Raw genomic sequence first — 14847 nt, 5'->3', positions numbered from 1 at the left:
TTGTGTTGCTCTGACTGCCTTGTGTCTCCTTGTCTCTCTTGCCTTCCACCATTCCATTATCACCTAAACATATTTCTAGACACAACTTGTTTCTCCTCCTAAATTAAAACTTTATTAACCACTCCTATTTTTAGGACCCATTATAGCTTGAACATATATTCGTCATAATCCTGAAGCATTTTTCCATGATTCATGAAAAAAGATACATATTTTTCCATGTGTGCAACTGTACCATGAGATTAGACACTCTGTCTTATTGTCTTTGTTTAACCACTACTGAATAAATAGGTGCTCTGTGAATACGTGTTGCAGATAAAAAGGAGGGAGAGAGAGAAAGAGGGAAGGCAAGAAGGGAGTGGGGGCAGTTAGGGGGAAGGTAGGAAGGAAAGGAGGGAGGTAGTAGGAAAGTAAGGGAGGGGAACTGGAAAGTTGGAGGAAATAACCAAGTAAATGTTTGGTGTTGTATAAATAATACATCCATCTCATGTAGATTTGAAGCAACCCTTTGAAATTATGTGGAGCAAGTTTACCAATATTTTTCTATTCATAGACATAATTGCACAAAAAGCTGAAAAATTAGAATTAAGAAAAAACAGGCCAAATCCAAAACATTGTGAAACTAATTGTGGCCCCTTTGTCCTAATATAATTAGTAGCATCAGTGTAGCATTTTGAAATGTCATAGTGACACCTCTGGTTATTGGTGGCAAGTTCTGTTTCCTCACATGTTGAAGTCTGAACATTAGAGAAGCACGTGGAGGCAAGCATTAAAGCAGGGTTTATTTTTAAAAGGGGTGACAGACTTCTCCCAGGAAGGAGAAGGGGGCCATAGCTGGTACCCTAGTATCCCAAGAGACTGGTATTCTGCCCTTTTTATAAGTCTTAGGCTTCCTTTGTTCTGCCCTCTTCTCCTTATCTCTCTCCTTCCTGCATAGTAGACCTAAGAAATGCTCCTGGGATGGCCAAAAGGTGGGAAGCAGGTGGGCTGAAGGGGGAAGGGCTAGATGGTGCAGCCAAGGACACATTAACAATCCTTTAGCTCCCTGTAGGGGAGGTCAATTCCTGGGACAGTTTACCTTGGCAACCGATTGGAGCAGGAGCAGGTTCTTATTAAGGGTAGAGGAAGGGCTCTGAAAGAATCAACATTTCAGGGGTTGGGGAAACAGCTCAATTGGTTGAGTGTTTGCCTAGAATGCACAAAGCCCTGGGTTCATTCCCCAGCACTACTTAAGAAAAAAAAAAGATTCAATACTTTGGGGACAGTCTTCAACACTTCTGGGACTCACTCAAAATTGGATTCCTGACCTGATTTACCTATCTTTGCTGACTTCCTGTCTAATTCTGTCTTCAATATTACTTTCCAAATACATTCCTTGCTAAATCTCATAGGAACCAAATGACCTAAATATCTTAATTTCTAGTTTAAAGATGAAAAAATGTGAAGTTCACAAATGTAAAGTGACCAGCTTATTTCACTTAACATGATAGTCTCCAGACCCATTCATTTGCTGGCAAATGCCATAAAGACATTCTTCTTTATGGCTGAGTAATATTTCATTGTGTATATATACCACATTTTCTTTATCCATTCATCTGTTGAAGGGCACCTAGATTGGCTCCATAGCTTAGCTTTTGTTAATTGACCTGATATAAACATTAATGAAAATAACATGGTGAATCCCACTAATATATACATCCATAAAAATGAGATCCTAACTAGAATAAGATATATTCCATTCTTGTATAATTATATCAAAATGGATTCTGCTGTCACATATAACTAAAAAGAACCAATATTTTAAAAACTAAATAAAAAGAAAGTACATAAAAAAATAAAAAAAGAAAAGTAACTTTTCTGAGTTCATACAGCTAAAGACGGCATTTTGGTAATATGTATCTCAGTTGTTTAATACAAATCAATCTTATTTCTTACTTGTTTTTTCATTATGTATTAGCCAACAGAAACCATATATTTTAGGTTCCAAGCAACCTAGCTGATAGAGAATCCATCATGTGAAACATTGGGTAAAAGGGACAGAGAACAAAAAAGTATTTCATGCCCTCAACAAAATGTTCTACTTGCCACTTTTGACACTTGCCACTTTTACTAAACAAATGTTTTAGTCGGAAGTATTCACATGGCCCCATCCAACCACAAGAGGGCCAAGAAATACAATGTTACCATGTGATTGGAGGTGGGGAGAATTGGGAATATTTGGCAGTATTTCCACATAGTATCTGCCATTCCTGAATGAGAGAACTCAAGTACCTTCTTGGTTCAAAAATATAATTAACATACTCTTAGAATTCCTAAGTTATGAAAGTTCCTAAGATAGATAGCTAGATCTCAGAAGAATATATATATGTACACACACACACACACACACATATGCATATAAATGTGTGTGTGTGTGTGTGTATATATATATATATATATATATATATATAAATCAAGTGATATATATCAAAAGAAAATTATGTCTGTGGTTTAATTTGATTTCTTATTCAGATATCAGCCTGTCTAAAGCAGAAAATTGTGCATCCTATCCATCTGTATGTGTTTAGTCCAACTCTATTTACAGTAGGAGTTAAGATACACACACATCTTCCAATAAAGTAGTGTCAGACTATAGAAAGGAATGTTTGAGCTTTTGCAAGAAATTTTCTTTAAGGAATTTGTACAAAAAAGAAACTGGACTCTTTCCACATGAAGTTGTTAGTTTTATTTATCCCAACCCAGGTATGATTGTACACAGGTTCAGGGAGAATAAATTAACTGCTTTGGAATGCTTCTTTTTACAAATGCACATGCCATGCTTCATAAGTGAAGAAGAGTTTTCATGCTGGCAGTGATGCTGGCTCATGCCATTATAAGCCACTGGAAATAGTGCCATTATAATATCAAATCCTATAAGTAGTTCTGGAGGTTTTCAGCTGGGAAATCCCAATCAGATTAGTGACAGTGGATGTGACATAAGCAAAGTTCAAAAAGGGGCTGGTAAAAAGTAAATAGGTATGATAGATAGAAGTGGATTAATTGCCAATCATTGACAGCCAATGAATGCAGTCTCTACTTAGAGCAGACTGTTATCTTCTTGAAGCAGCATCTCTGAAGAACGATTGAATTCGGTGGCTGTGTGATCCTGAATGGGTTGATACAATTAATTCATTAACTAATTTCTTCAAAGAGTCATTCATTATGAATATACTGAGTCCCTATTCTATGCAAGTTGTGGTCCTAAATTTTTCTAGGTGTTGTAGAACACTAGGTAAACAAATGAATTTTCTGCTTTGACAGAGCTAAAATTTAGGAGGAGGAAGGAGAAAATAGTTAAGTAGATAAGTAAATAAATTACATAATTTCAGGTATTCAAAACTAAAAAAGATCTGAAAGAAAAGAATCAAGGATGACTTTCAGATTTTGATGCATGTTGGTGCCATTTAATATGGAAACCAAAGTGTTTCATAAAAGCACCCAAATTAAGTGTTTGCTTTTAGAAAAGAAAATTCTTTAGATGCTGACAAGATATTGATGGAAATGTGGATTAGGTAGCTGTACACAGTAGTCTGGAGCTTGATAGATAAGTTGGAGCACAGTAATGAGTCTGCATTACAACAAGCACTGAACTGGGGGTAGGGGTATTGATGATGCCGCCTGGAATAAAAATAAAAGCAGGCAGTCAGTGATTGCCTGAGTTGATTTTCAGTACATATATCCCATCTCTTAGATATTACGGCTGATGTTTAAGGGCAGGCTGCTCCGAAAGAAACTAGAATTGTTGAAAAAGAATGGGAGAACTTGAAGCTAGCAAGAATTGAATACTAATGTTGATGTGATTTCATTGATACTACCTATGAATTAGTAAGGTCTGAGATGTTTGGATAACAGATGCACAAGCAAAAATGCTGTAAGATTGCTTAACAGTGTCCCAATGTGATTATTGATAATTTTCAATTTATAATTTCACAATTAAAACTTGTTGAGTTCTAAGGATTTGTGGATACAGTGAGGTATAAATAATGAAGAGCACTGGATTTAGAACTAAGGGTGGTGATCCTACTTCAATGAAGATCTTATTGCTTCAAGGGCTAGAAGTCCTATTGACCGACAACCTTCAGCTGTCAGCGCCCCCAGGATTGACTTAATTGTAGAGTAGAGATTCATCTTTCCAAGGTCACATCCCTTCTGGAGGGGCCCCACATCCAATGACGGATCTATGTGGAAATGCAAATGCTGGGGCAGGCAGGTCTAATCTGAGATCACTCTGCAGGGTTGATTGTCATTAGGCCTGGATCAAAGCTCAGCTTGTCCTTCTGCTCAGGCCTGCTGCCATGCTCACCTTCACAGGTGTTGATGCCAAGGGCAGTCCTTAATAAACATCCTGCACTCTGAGTTCTGTCTCGGTACCTGCTGTCAGGGAGCACAACCCACAATATGAAAACCAGAATTCTCAGTTTCATTATTGATTGCTTGTAAACAGGTGAGCAAACTTTTTGACACTTCTTCTATCAAAAGGTAGAGTCTCCATCCCCACCTGTAAAATTAGTGAGGCTTTATAATGATTCAATGAACAAAGAAATGTGGCAGAAAAGGATTCTGTGTCGTATTCGACCTTTGAGGCTAGGGAATAAAGGGCATGTGACTTCTGCTGGTCCCTTTTGGAAACTCACTCTGGAAGACTTTTGCTACCATGTAAGAAACCCAGCTGCCATGTAGCCTGAAGCTTTCACATAGACCATGTTGTGAGACCATAAAGAGGGCTGTGCCTGAGGAGCTCCAGCTGTTCTAGCTCCCAGATGTTTGCATTATTCTGGGCCACGCACCAAATATGTGAATGGAGCCTTTGAGGAACCCTCAGCATTAGCCAGCACCTGCTTTCAACTACATAAGAGACCCTAAGCAAGAATTGACTAACCAGACCAGGCAATCCTCAGGTGAGTAAAATAAATAAGTTATTTTTTAAAGCCCTTATTTTAGGGTGATTTGTTCATGGCTGTAAATAACTGCAGCAATGATTAAATTAGTTTACTTCTTTCTGTCTCAATTTCTCTATGATATGGAAATATTTTACCAAAACCTCCTGAACTCCTCTTACTAGCATATTATGGAAATAACATTAATAGTATATGTAAACTTGCTTTATAAGCTGCAAGAGGCATTAGAGGTGCAATTTATTATAATTACTGCCATAAATCCTCATTAGCTTGAACAGATTTTATAGAATACCAAAAAGCACAGTTGCTAATCTCAAGGAATAACGATATTATCTCTCAGTTTATAATAATTTATCCTAACCACAAAATGTAAATAGAAGGGTCTAGAACGGGAATGGGAAAATGGAAAACAAGTGGATTTAAAAGCAATAATGTAATATTTATCTTTCTTGATCTATCTTTTCTGTACAGCTCATATCAAGTGGATATGAGTATATTTGTAGAAGTATATTTGTAGAAGGCATAACTTGGTCCTTTCTCACTTCAAACATAGAAACTTGGTTCTCAACAATGCTGTCTTTTACACGCATTAAACATTGTCCCTACCCTCTCTTCTCTTTGTTCTCTGCTTTATATATTTTGAGTTTCTGTATTTCCAACTAGTATAAATGTCATTAAACAAACAGTTCAGGAATTCTTCATAGTTATGCCTTGAGAGTAACCATTACAATACTTTGTAAATAGAAGATAATCAACACATGTTTATAAAATAAACTCCAAAGAGAGCAAATAAGTCTTGAAAGATACCAGAGGACCAATGATTATATATTATTAAGCTATTTTTTAATTGAATTGAATATTGAAAACTTCACTACCAATTTAACCTGATTTTTCTCTTCATTTTTTTTCCATAAGTTCCAAGATTTTCCCTTGGTCTTTATTAGTGCAATCTGTCACATATTCCAGTTCCCCTGCCCTTGTAGACACATATTGGGATTAAACTTTCTGAACCCCTTGTGATGAACAGTTGTGGTAAATTATAAGTTTAAGTGATTTGGGTGGAGCATTAAAATTACAGTTTTAAGCCCTCCCAAAATTCTTGTTCCTTACGGAAGAGATTTGCAAGATTCTAAGTAGTAGTGGTTCCTTAGTCTGGCTTCCTTCATGACTATAAGCAAAATTACCTTCTCCCTCTTCTGACCTGAAACAGACATTTGGCATCAATAAGAAAAATAAACTATGATTACTTTTACAACCTTCAGATATGTTCATGCCCCCTAAAGCATAACTTTCTGAAATAGCCTTACCGATAAGGCTAGTTAGTGGCCAGAACTGATGGAGAAGTTTGACAAGCTTGAGAACAGAAGAATCATAGCTCAGGTACAATTTCTCTCCTTTCCAGCCCTTTCTCAGTAGAATCTAAATTGCTTTAGTAATTCAGCACTTAAGTTGAAATACCAAATTGTTACCATAGAAACCACAAGCCAGCACTTCTAATGACTGAATCATATGCACTCTTTAAGCTCTTCAAATTCCACAGTAAGTTCTGTTAAAATTGTGTCTCAAGTTACATTCTAGAGTTGTCATAGGTAAGTTCCTCAGAGAAAAGATTTCAAGGCAGACATTAGTATGTACAAAATTTAATTGGAGTACCATCCAGAATACTTGTGATCTAGTTCAGAAAACATAATTTGTCAGAGGGGAAAGCTGAAGCATGATGCAGTCAGAACAAAGGCCTCAGTTGATGGTGTAGGGAGCTGTTAGGAGAACCTTGTATAGCTGTTCTTGTTAAAGGTAAAGGCTTAGGCTTTTGTGTCTCTGCTTTAACCAGTTATTGGATATGGGTTACCATAGGAGAGCCATGAAACTCATATAGGCAGCCTTCTTCAGTGGAGGGCAATGCCTAGGAAGGGAGTCATTGGTGGGTGACATCAGCAGCCAACACACCTGCTGCCTAGAGGACACTTATTTCTGTCCTGAGGATGATTCTACATAAGGGAACACGACATCTATTATATAAGTAATATACATTTCCAAATAAAATTATGGTCAACTTTCGGTTGAAACCATTATTTCAGTTTTTGTTTGCCGTGATTTGTCCACTTGAACTGCTGTTTCTGTTTCCAACTATTAAAAGCGTATTTCACCTTAAGGATTCACTCAAACATCATCTAAGAAAATCCTCCCAGGGTGTTTCTTCTGTGGACATTCTTGGCACTATACACTGATTCTGTTTTATAGGCTGCTTTCCGTGAGGACAAGACCCTCTAAGTGGATGGCTGTGGGGCTGCTCCTCATATCTGAGGCATAGAGAAGCTAAGATGGAAGATGGTAGGGTCAGAGAAAGGATAACCTGAAGGTTGAAGATAGGGACACTGTAGGTCTCTTTTGTTTTTCTGGAGTCCCACATGGTTAACACTAGGATTCTGAGTCCCAGAGTATTTTATAGTCCCATCAATGTCTTCTAAGCCAGATTCTTCCTCTTTTCACAATAATTTATAGATTATTTCCCCACTATTATTCTTGAAGCTTTAGTAGTTTTTAAAAATGCTATTCTTGTCATGACATTGCTTCAGAACTTTATCAGGTCATTTCAATTTCTTCTCAGAGCTTTTGTCTCCTGCCCTTGACTCTATCCCCATTCATGGCTGAAGTCTGCATGGTAGTCATAGTATTAGTATTTGAGGAACCTTACCAAGGGAGAAGGCAATATTAGGCAGTCAGAGTCTGGGTTGTCAAGTTTTACTGTTATTTTCCTACAGAGTTAACCTCGACAGAGGTTTCTCATTAGACCTTTAGTTACTAGAGATAAAACATAAATTTAGGAAAATCACAAGAAACCTTAATTTGCCCATTTGCAAATTGAGTGGCCATTAATTCTGCCAGGGCCCCTTCATCTGCAGAACTTGATAATTTTATGGGATGTCTCAATTTTGTAAAGGTTGAGAATACCTTATCTCTGGTTTCCATATTAGTTTGCTGACAGACATGCTAAAATACCTTTTTTGCTACCATCAAGTAAAATTATTACTCTGACATACCAGAATAACTCAAAGTAAAACAAAGAGAAATTTCACAAAGGCAATCATAAGGAACTCAGGGGCAATTTGACTTAAAGCAGCTTGCAATTTTAAGAGAAAAAAAAATGTACTCTGTTTTCTCATTTCTTCCTGTTTCCTCTTTAAGCACGTATACTCTATCTCCCCAAAGATTTCCCTCTAAACAGAAAAACACATTATACAGCTTGACCTGTAATTTAAATCCCAATTAAGCTTCCAGTTAGGATATGTCTTCATCATAAATCTGTTATGAGTCCCCCAGTGTTTTGCTAAATTCCCTTATCCTCTTAAACAGCATGATCCCAGTTTTCGTTTCCCTACACATAAATGCTGAATTATAGCTTATTTATTAGTTTCATGAATAAGACTAATTTGATTGCCATTTGCAGAGAAATTCTCACCAGGTTATTATACTCCTAGATCCCATTAACAAATAAAAAATATACAAAATAAAAATTACCTCAAATTAGTCTTCCAAGTAGCATTGTTGGCAACAGTTCTTTGTATAAAAAAAAAAGATGCCACTAAACAGAACTACAAGAGTGCATTATAGTTATACATAATATTGGGGTTCATTTTGACATAATCATATATAACTGACATATAATTTGCTACACTTTAGTCCCCAATACTTCCTCTTTCCCTCCTCTCATACCTCCCTATGTTCTTCCTCAACTCTACTGATCTTCTATTTATTTATAGTTATTTTTAAATTTGTGCTTTACAGATATACTTAAAGGTGAACTTCACTATGATGCATGCACTCTTTCTGTTCCCCCTGCTCAGCACTGCAACTTATGCTTAATCCAATCTGTTTTAATAAATATTTGCAAATCTGCCTTTTTTCCTATTTACTCCTAATGGACATTGATTTTTCACTAAGCATTCACTCCTTATGAGTATTACTTATAGAGGTTCAAATTTCATGTTTTTGCCTGAAACCTGAGTACCTACTATAAATCCAAACTTGACTGAGAATATCTAAACATCTGTGAAATGGGTCAGCTGGGGTTTCAATGACTTAAGGGCTTCAGGAATCACATGGGAATGACAGTTGCTTCAGGCATCAAGACTGATAGCTACTCCTATACAATTATTGTATATGATTACTGTAAAAATATGCTTCATAATCAACAAGAGCTGATATCTACTATAATATAAGCTTCATACAGCAGAAATTTGAGGTGTTGTCCACTAACATTTTAAAGACTCAATGATTTGTTGAATGGATGGACTTTGGTCCTACCTCTGCTTTATGCTTAAAGTCTAGTGTCAAGATCCAACTTATTTATCTATAATAATAACAAACTTGTATTTCATGAAGTAACTCAGGGAAAAATGTGGAATTTGGTACACCATATGTCAATATCTTAAGCAATAAAATCATTACTATTAATAATAATCTCAAATAATATAACTCAAGTTAAGTTTAAAATAAAACATTATTTTAGATCCTTGAAGAGCAATGAAAGGGAAACTGCTTAAAATATGTGTGCATTGTTCTTTCCCCTAAAATGTAAAATGCATTGTTCTTTTCCCCCTAACTTTTAGGCACAAAAAGGCTTGTTTTCACAAAGTCATCTGAATGGATACTCAAGTTTATACAAACATACAGAAATAGTTCTCTGTTGCAGTAGAAATATTCTGTCATGTAGCAGCAAATAAACCACTTAATATTATAATATATTGGTTTTAGTGTAAATAGTTGTAGTCTATTTGTTTTAAAATCACATTTCTTTCTAATCATTTTTTTTAAAGCAGTGCAATTCACAAAAGCCACGTTATGGAACCAGCCCAGATACCTGTCAACAAATGAATGTATAAAGAAAATGTGGTATATATACACAATGGAGTTTTATTCAGCCATAGAGAACAAAGAAATTATGCATTTTGCTGGTAAATGGATGGAACTGGAAGAACTTCATGCTAAGTGAGATAAGCCAGACTCAGTCAAGGGTTGAATGTTTTCTTTTGTCTGTAGAAGATAGACCAAAATAAGATGGTGTGTGTGTGTGTGTGTGTGTGTGTGTGTGCGCTCTCGCATAAATCCCATGAAAATTGAAGGGAGATCAGTAGAGTAGAAGCTTAAGGAAAAGGAAGGATAGATAGAAAAAGGGAGAAAGGGTGAAATGAAATTGTCCAAATTATTCTGTGTGCATATGTGAATATGCCACAATGAATTTCATCTTTATATCTATAAAGCACTAATTTAAACAAACCGTAAATAAACAGCAGGAAGACCAGTAAATTAAAGGAAGGGGACCAGGGGAAGGGATGAGGGAAGTGAAAGAGGAAATTCTTGATATTAAAGTGGAATGATTTGTATTCAACGTGTTATAATTATGTCAAAATGAACCCAAATATTATATATAACTATAATGCACTAATAAAAACATTTAAAAATCACTTGTTTTTTATGTATGTATCTAGACCATACTGTGCTTATATATTATTACTTATCTTTATAAAGTATGTATTTTTCTTATAAATTGTCTGTGGGAGATTGGGATAAGGTACCTGAAAATGGCAGAAATGTCTTTGACATGTGATCTTCATCGCCTATAGATAAGATACATAAAGAGAATCAGACTTGGATTGCTGAAGTCCCACCTGAACTCCACAGTGAACAACCCAAAAATGCCAGTTAAGAAAAAAACCAAAATCCTCAATCTCTTGGATATGTATAGATGCCATCTATTATGGTCTGTAAGACCCTTGGGACTCAAAGGAAAAATCAAAGCCTTAGGGATTTCCAAGTATAGGCAGACTGGAAAGCAAAAAGTAACAGACAGCAATTTATGAATTTCCCATTGCTCACCTACCCATAGTGAAGTGGAAATCAATGTTTGGAGAGGACAGAAAGGAAAAGGGAAGGGAGTTAGTAATCAAGGTAATCCTTGAGTTTCTATTCATGTTAATATATTTGATGGAGTATGCAAGTAATTACTTAGGAATTTAAATATAACAACAAAAAATAAATAACAAAACGATTATCAACTTTTATCTGAAAAACAACTTTCATCTGAAAAAAATTGGAGAATGGGTGTCTTCTGGTTTGGAAAGAAAAACCAACTCTATATTTGAATGTTCTTGTAGTCATTCATCCTTTTAATAACATTGATGGAGCACAGCTGTGTTGGGAACTGGACTTGATGCTAGATCTCCAGATACTAGGAAGCTTTGAGCAATGATGTCAAGATGCCTGCGGTGCAGACAGGCAAACATGAATGAGTGTGTGTACGTAATAAAGGAGCACAAAGGACATTGACAGCAACTAAGGGAGTGATACCTGAATTCTAGTTTTTTCAACTTGAAACTAAAGTTGCTCCTATATCATATCAGAAGCTTGTTTGTACTTTATAGTCCAACAACAAAACAAACAAACAACAACAACAAAACATGAAACACAAACAAATGAAAAAAACATGACCTGAGAAAAATTATATGGTGTTGAGAACCCTATGAAGCATAGACCTGAAGATGTATTTCATGGTACATTCTTCAGCCTTATGAATTTCACAGTAGTGATGGTATTAGATACAAACATTATTTTTCTTCAAATTGACTTCTATTGTCATGTATAACTAAAAAGAATTAATAAAAATATTTTTCTGGAAGTTCTTTTTAGAGTCTTTAATGTTAGACTAATGAGAAATGATCACTCCCATCAATTTACTGAACCTGAAAATATTGATTATTTCTGGAATATATTGTGCATCCTAGCATTCAGCATTTTTAACTCTTTTTTTTCATTTCTATACTGTTTTTTTTTCCTTCAACTTAATGAGAAAGTAGCAAATGAACCCACTGAGCTTATTCATATTCAACTAATATTTATTGTCTGCTATGTGAGGCACTGAGGTGTATTACAAAGATATGTCACAATAGGAATAGAGGTCAGAAGAATGTGGATAAAGGGTTAAAGAATTACAGAAGAGACTATAATTTTTTTCAGAATGGGTCAGACTTTGGAATTAAAATAGAAATAGAAATACACATGGGCGATGTGGAATAATGGATGAACATTTCAAAGTGCAGAATGTGCAAAGGCAGAGATAAATGTTTCAGGTGTAACAAAGTTAAGTTACACCTTAGGAGGTTAAGATGGTAAAGTTAAGATGACTTCTGTGCATCTCTTGGACAAAATTTTGCTAATTCTTGCTTCATTAAATGTTATTTTCTATTCCATTTTCTGTGCAATCTAGGCTAGATTGCCGTTCACTTTTCTCTTTCTCTGGTTATTGTCTTCATATATGTCTTTTACATTCTACTCTAAACTGCTTGGAGACAAGTTCAAATAGTATTTCTCTATTTGTCTTTGTGTTAAGAGTGAAGCATTTATTTATCTGGTAAAAGCTGGATTAGGTGAAAAAAGTAACCATTTAGAGGAGGATCAGACATGCATACATGTTTTTGAAATAAAAAATAATTAGGAAACACTATGACAGTGTGGACAACATGAGAATAAAACTTGAATGAGGAGCTAATAATCATTCCCATAAAAGAAAAGAATAAGACAAAGCAAAAGAGAGAGAAAATGGGTAACTTTGGCTATAAGCCAAGGATAGCTGGAAAAACTGAAAGAATAAATACTATATACATAATAATATGAAGATGTTTCATGAATAGTGTACAAAAATATTTTAAGAGCTGGTACTTCTTTAGAGAAGTAATTACTGGTTTTTAGAAAAAGCTACTTTGAATATAGAATGTGAGAAGTATAAGCAAGAATCAGCAGGAACAAAACAAAGATCATTGATACTCTATGAAAAAAATGAGAAGACCTCCTCTAATGTGGTTGATTCGACCTCCCTTTATAAACTCAGAAATGCTGGAATAAATGTAACTATTGTTATGTAAACTATAAACCTAAACTACTAAAAAAATAATAAAAAAGGAATTGTCAGTGACAGAAGAAAATTAAAAAATTGGAGTAGAAAACAGAATTTGACACTATGGTGGCTTTCTAAAGCATTTCTCACTATGTTATGAGCCTCAGGAGCTACCAGGTGAATACCGACATTTTTATTGTTGCTGTTGTTTTGGTGTTGAGGATTGAACCCAGAGCTTCTTGCTTTTACAGCTCAAGTACACTCTCAACAGCTAGTAGCTAGGCTTTATGTTCAAACACAAGTCCTTGAGCATTGATGAGGCAGAGGAATTGCAACCAGGCCCTAAAGAAGTGTCAGCTACTGATATTATAGATATGCTACCTATTTAGCCGAGATAAAAGGCAAAGGACTTTGTTACTTCAGATAGGGAGAATATCCTCTAAAATGTACCTGTGAGAATACAAAACTTCAAAACTCTTGCAACTCATCTCGATTTATAACATCTGCATAATTCAGAAAACCTGAGCTGAGAACTTATAATTTAAAAATGCTTCAGGATCTTTAAGAGCCAAAGAACCTTGGCAGAAATAAATGTACAATTTCTCAAAAGGGATTCTTTCACAGCTCAAGGCATAAGAGATTTCCATAAACAAAACAACCCCACTGAAGATCACCACATGAAGAAATAAATCACTATGAAAAAGATTTAGAAAATGTTGTAAAAGGGAGATTTAGGAATTCAAAAACCAGGAATAACCGAACCACCTGAAAAAGAAGACTAAGTATTTAAACCTGGTTAGAGAGGCAAAATAGGCAGCTTCACAAAGAGGAGAACACATAGTTTTATTGAAAATAGTATTGTCATTGAAATTAAAATGCATGGTTCTAATCAGATCCCATGTGTTAGCAGATATAATCTCCTCCTTTCCTATTCCTTATTTTAAATTACGCTTCATTGTGTTTCTTTAAAAGTTTGTCAGGTTATTTTTGAAGAACCAAAGGTCAGACAACATGGTAGTAGAAATGAAATATTCAAAATGTGCTAATCATTTCACTTTAAAAATATAAACTTTCCATCATTTAGCAATTCGTCCCCTTGAATTTAAATATTCTCTCCACAAATGCAGCAACCTTTCCTTTTTCTGCAAGTCCTTTCATTTTTTTTTTTTCTGTGTTAAGTTTCAGGGGGAGAGGATTGACTCCTGACCATATAAGAGCTACTTCAGCACTCTAAAATTATAAAAACGTATTCAGGGAAGAAGGGAATCCCTCCTAATGCCCTGGAGTAGAAGACCAAATTTTTCTCTGAGGTCCTGATTTATAGCTTTATCCAAGTCCTTGTTATTGCTGCTGACTCCCACATAACAACTAAGGCTCCACTAGCTGCCCAGATTTCTTGACAGTTTAACTACTGCCTGCCAGTGTTGAGGCTTCCAAAACTTTTTATCCATGATAATGAAACAAGAATTGCATCTATTTTACAGTCTGTTTCTACCCTCACTCCAGCAGGTAGCACTGGCTTTGTGCCTTTGTGTTCTTTACTTACCTGTAGATATCTGAGGATCCAGTCATAAGTCAGCTATTAGTGATTTCCTCAAGTACCTCTGTACCATATTTAGCAGAAATTCCTTAGCATATCTAGCATGTACTATATGTAAAATAGATATCTCTTTAAGCAATTTTAATAGTTTTGATGGGAGCATTTAGATGTGTGCATTCTTAAAATACACAAAAGTCCTTATCCAGCAAAAGTGCATTTCAGTATAAATCTTCATCCATTTGACTTAAGGAGATCAGTTACTATTAATCTATCAAAATAGTTGTAAAGGCTAATAATGTTTGTCTTGATTTATATTTTTATTCCAAAGGATAGTTTATTTCACAGTATTAAAATCTACATTAGGATATGCTAGTAGGTTTAAATTCTTTATTCAGAAAAGTAATGAAAATGTAGAGAGCTGAAAGTAGATGTATAAGATTCAATAGAGCCAATATAAGTGAATAGGTGTGGAGATGGAAGAA

This window comes from Spermophilus citellus, assembly GCF_964194105.1.
Source record: "Spermophilus citellus genome assembly, chromosome: 2".
NCBI classification, from domain to species: domain Eukaryota; kingdom Metazoa; phylum Chordata; class Mammalia; order Rodentia; family Sciuridae; genus Spermophilus; species Spermophilus citellus.
This window is presented reverse-complemented; position numbering follows the sequence as displayed.